We start from the raw sequence: 5701 nt of genomic DNA on the forward strand, positions 1-5701 counted from the left end.
GCACCAGCACGGGAAGGGCCAGTCTGGATGGCATTTCCAGGAGAAAAACAAGGCTTTTCTGGCTTGGAGAGCACCGCAGCGTTTGACCTCGCTTTGTTCTGCTTCCCTTTGCAACTCTCAGCAGGTTTTGGCCACTCTCCAGCTTCTCCAGCCATTTTTCATCTCTCCGTTCAGCAGCGGGCTGGGCCAGCCCAACAGCTCTGCAGCCATCAGCCTTTGGGATGAGCTGGGAGCAGGGGAGCACCCGGCCCTGGGCACTGCTGGGGGGCCCAGGCAGACCCCCAGGGCAGGCAGGGGGGCCTGTCCCACCCCAGCGCCTGCTCCTCAAGCTTTTGGCAGGGACACAGCCAACTCTAATTGCAATTTCCATTCTGGTGGCTGCGCTCCGCAGGCAAAATCGGTTCTGTCTCTGTAATGAGTCACTCCTGAATATCAATCCACGCAGGGTAAAATGGAGACAATAGCTGCTTACATGCATAGTGAGTTAATTATGAGCATCTGCTATTAATCTTGCTATCAGACTGCTAATTGCTCCTTCTCCTTCGCAAAGGCAGGCTGGAGGTGAACTGGCTATGCCGCCCTTCCCTGAGCCCTGGCTTGCTCCCACAAGAGCTTAGGGCTCCTGGACCTGCAGCCAGGACACCAACCCCAGGGACAGGGCTGTGCCTGCACCTGCAGGCACCAAAGAAGCTCATCCCAAAAACAGGGAGGATGAGCCAGCCAACAACGTGGCTTCTGGCTGAAGGGATCCTCCAACAGGCTGGGCGCTGTTGTCTATGGAGGCAAAGGGGCACAGCACGGGGCAGGGGCCACTCTGAAGGGTGTCAGGCTGAGGGAACAGCACTGGGAAGGTGGGGGCAGCTCCCCTGGAGCCACCTCTGCAGGGACCCTGTCAGCCGGGAGCTGGGAGCCTTCCAGGGGGAGGCGGGCGTGCAGGGGAGATGTCGAGTTGCACTCACAGGTGAGGACTTGACATCTCATGTGTAATGAGGAAAGAAAATGCATCAGGAGCATTTGGGGAAGATGACAGCAGATCAGAACTGCCTCCTTCTCCCACAGATTTATTCTGTCAAGCAGTCACTCAGGGAAGTGGCAGCAGGCAGTGTCAGCAGCCCGGGCATGGCAGGCTGGAGAGCCTGGCCCTTTGATCCGGCGGCTGCTCCGCGATGGATTCAGACAAACTCCTGGTGATTGCCTAACAGGAGAGCAGCTCGCACACCTCAATTAGCTGCCGAGCGAGGGAAGAGCCCGAGCTCATCTCATTAAGGGGCTGGCTCGCTGCCCCCACAGCGCACCAACAGAGAGCAGTGGGAGTGATGGGGATCGGATGTGGGGCACTGACCCCCCTGCTCCCAGGCCCACGTCCTTGGTGCTTGGGCAGGAAGGCAGCCAAGGCCACTTGTAGCCTCTACAAGCTTTTCTGGCTGAGAAAGGGCTTGGGGAAGCTCAAACAACAGCTCCTGGAAAGGGATGCCTAGGGCCTCATCAGCATGTGAATAAATGGGAGATTAAATCTGAGCCCCGAGTATTCACTATGGGATGTAGGAAATGTTTGTTCCTGTGTTCTGAAAAGCCTGAGACAAAAACAAACCCGACACAGCTTCCTCCTCCTTGTCCCCATCCCCATCCAGCCTGGACGGGTGCCCTCTGGTCCCTGGGTTTGCTTTAGCCAGGAGACTCCCACCGCAGAAGCTGAGGCCCCAGACTGAGAGCTTTGCCTCCAAAAGCAGAAGTCCAGGTGCTCTCCAGCCCTGTGCCAGCTCCATCCCTCTCTCTGTCAGCGCTGCCCACGGCCCAGAGGCTGCCAAGCCTCCATTCATCCCAAATCCTGCTCTCCCACACCCGGTCAAGCCCCGCAGCCTGAAGCCTCACCACCCTCACACTGCAGAGCTCCACCGCAGCCAGCCAGCAGCCGCCTGAAAGGGAGGGAATTCAGGATATTTTAAGACACTTGGAAATCTTCCGTATCGATTTCCCCGTCTCAGTAATTAGATGTAGCGATTAGACTCTCTCTCACTACGCGGCGGGGCGGCTCCGAGCGCAGCTTCCCGGCAGTGTTTACATCGGGGATGCTCCCGCAGCCTCATCCTCATGCACAGCAAACAGCCCAGCTGTGTGACCGGAGCCACCTCCCCGCGAATCTGGCACGGGGATGCGATACACATAATATAGAACAGCCGTGTTTATCAGACGGTAACACATCGCAGCTGCTGGTAAACGAGCGCGCCAGCCTTGAACTGCACGGAAACTTCATGTATTATTTAAAATACCTTCCCAGGAATGCTGTCAAGCCAAGCCCAGGCTGTGCCCGTGAGGATGGCGGCCGGGGGCTGTGGTGCTGGTGCCTGGCGCGGCGCCTCGGCCGGGAGCCGGCACCCACCGGCTCCATCCCCTCCTCCAGGGAATTCTGCCAGGCGCCTCATTCATCTGTCCCTGCAGCAGCCCTCCCACATCCCTGGATTTGCACCCAGGACTCACCAAACCAGCCCCATCTCAAGCTGTTCCCGCCTTGTGCATTCGGGTGGGTGTTCCCAGCGCTGCTGCAGGTGGGACATCCCTCCACCTGCCTCGCACGGATGAGGATTCAGCACCAGCTCCTCCCTGAGAGCTGCAGTGGGCACAGGAAATGTCAGTCCCTGCTGACCCCCAGCGAGTGCAGCCGTGTTTGCTCAGAGCCAGGATAATTTGGAGATTGCTCTGTAATGAATGGATGATGAATGTTTCAATATCCAGAACAAGGAAAGCAATGGAGATCTCAGGCGGGTAAATCAGAGCTGTGGCTCTCCATGGATGTTCATGGCTCCCCAGCAGAAGGGCAAGCCAGGACATGAAGCCCTGGAATACAGTTCCAGGGAATGCTCAGCAGAGCAATGGGCTGGGAGAGAGATCATAGAATTGTTCAGGATTAAAAAGCCCAACCCAGCACTGCTAACCATGTCCCCAATTGCCACATCTACATGAGCTTTAAATCCCTCCAGGCTGGACCACAATTTCAGTGAATAGGCCCCAATATCCAATCTACACTTCCCCTGGCACAACCTGAGGCCATTTCCTCTTGTGCTTGTTACCTGGGAGAAGACATTGGCTACAGCTTCCTCTCAGGCAGGACAGGTCGATGGTCTGAAAGACAGCAAGGCAGAGGTGCCAAGCCAAGGGCCTTCAAGAGCAGTGTAAAGCAAAAATCCCACTGGGCTGGGAAGATTCTGCCCCAGAGAGAAGCAGCTCGAGGGAAGCACCTCTGCTCTGCTGTGCAGCTCAGCATCCCTCTCCCCTCACACCCTGCCTGCCTCTGCTGGCTTTCTCCCCAGATTTTGGGGCTGCAGCAGCCCCATGTGCTCTTGCTCAGCAGGGGAGCAAAAGACAAATAGTTTAATATGTGCTAAACCCAGGCTCCAGCTCCTCCACCTCCCTTTGTCTGCTTTCCTCCCATTTTCCCAGCGCTGCCGATAAGAATGAAGGCAGGGCTCTCATTAAAGCCCTGCTCTGTATCGTGCGCCGGGGCCACGGCCGTTTGCCCCACTATCTGCATTTTTAAAGGTGGTTCAAATCCACCCTTGCTTTTTCATCGGGAAAATAAAAGAAACCCGTGTGCCAAGCTGGAATAATCCATCCTCGGCTGCAACTGAGACGGAGGCTGCTGCCAGGGCCGGCAGGAGGGAAGGATCTCTCTGCCAAGCTGCATCTCTGCTCCCCGCCCCCGCTTTCCCACCCACAGGCGATGATGCTCAAGTGCTTCCCCAGGAGCAGAAGGCTCCATCCCTCCCTCCCTGCCTGCCTGTAATTCCTGCATTCCCTGCGGCAGCAGCAGGATGCAGCCAAGGATGGATTAATCCCGGTCTCAGAGGCATTTCCCACAACACACACCTTCCCCTGAGCGCTGTGACTCATTGTCCCACTGCCCCCAGTGCTGGGGTGGGATGTGAGAGCATCTCACCCAGGCCCCCAGCCAGGGCTCCCATCCATTCCAACTCCTCATTCATTCCAGCTCCTCATTCCCTCATTGCCCATTCAGCCACCCACAACAGCCTGGGACCTCCTTTGTTTGTGGAAATAAAAACTGCCATAAATTTATGTACTTAAAGGATTTCTCACCAGAAAAGAGCCCCTGGAGACTCCCATTTTTCGAGAGTGAATCTCACACCTAATCACCAAGTGCTGCTATTTGCCGTATCTGCGATGAGGCAGCAGCTCCATCCCGCCTTTCCCAACGTCTATTTACCAAACCCATTTGCAAGTCTAAAATTTAATCAGCCAGGTTTCATCTTGGAGGCATTAACATTCAAATGGGACTCACTCCGAGGGACGGAGGGAGGGCCACTGATACTGGGCAGCTCCCAGATCAGGTGCAGTGATTCACTCACAGCCTGGCACCAGGGGGGTGCCAGGGGCAGGACCCCCAATCCTGATGGGCAACACAGTGGGGGTGACACAGGAGAGCCCCCAGCCTCTCACACGAAAAATTAAAGCCTCGGCCCATGCACAGCGACCTTCCCAAGAAACCCCATTGCTTTGGAATAAACTGCCCAGAGCCCCAAGGAAATCTGCTGGAGGGGATGGAGAGGAGCTATTCCAGCACACGCCTCAGGGGAGGGATTCCTCAGGCAGCGCTCATAAAACATATTTTATGGGCTGCCCCGCTCATTGGGATGGACGGGAGGGCCCCACTTGACCTCGGGGGGAAGAGGAGATGGATGGTGACAGGAGCCAGCAGTATTTTATCCCGAGCAGATTAACGGGCCCTGCAGAGCAGGCGGGCTGCGGGTCCACAGAGCTCACAGGGACACTCCAGCACCCGCAGCAGAATCCAGCAGCTTCATCTAAAGCAGGAGGAGTCGCCTTTTGGGGAATTTCTTGGGATTTGGGTGCGCAGGCAGCAGCTCTGCAGACCCTGGGCACAAGTATCCCTCCTGGGGGGTTCAAAGATAAACATTCCATTTCAGGCTGGTTAAACCTTTTTCTCTTCAGTCAGTCCTCATCCTGCTAATCCCCCAGAAAAGAAGGAACCTGGACAGGTGCCCCAAGGTGCCACACAGAACCCAACACCAAGAAGTGACATTTCCCTGTCCCTGCACTCGGCCAGGGCTGTGGCACCTGCCCAGTGGATGCACCCAGGAACCACCAAGGCTCCTTCCATTCCCCCCAGCTCTCTCTGCCTCCAGCCCTGACAGATTTTAATTATCAGCACCGCTTTCTCAGGGGTCTCGTTGACTTTGCTCTGGTGCCTCATGTGGCAGGGACCAGCAGGTCTGCCAGGGCTGAGGGTGGCTCTGCCCCATGCCAGGGCTGTCAGGACACACTGAGCTGTGCTCAGAGGGAATTGTGAGGCTCTTGGAAGCGTGCAGTGAGGGCAAAGGTTGCACAGCTCATCCCTGCTCTGCTCAGGGAGGGTGAGCACCAGCCTGGTGCTGCAAGCAGGGATGCTCCATCCAGCACAGCAGGGTACAGCCCCACAGCAGCCTCTCTCCTCTGGAAATAACCTTTGCTGGGCTTTATTAGGAGCCATAAAAAGCAGGAGAGGGAGTGTGAGTGAAGAAAGGCTAGAGACATTATGTGTCTCGCTCTGGGAGCCAGCAATGGCTCCGACGCCAATAAATAAATAACAGAAGAAACATTCCCCCGGGTCCCTCTGACATATCTAATTGATATCACCAGGGATCTTCCATGAAGCAAACAGGAATCTAATCTATGGCCTCGCACAGCC

This window comes from Erithacus rubecula (assembly GCF_903797595.1).
Source record: "Erithacus rubecula genome assembly, chromosome: 25".
In the NCBI taxonomy this organism is placed as follows: Eukaryota; Metazoa; Chordata; class Aves; order Passeriformes; family Muscicapidae; genus Erithacus; species Erithacus rubecula.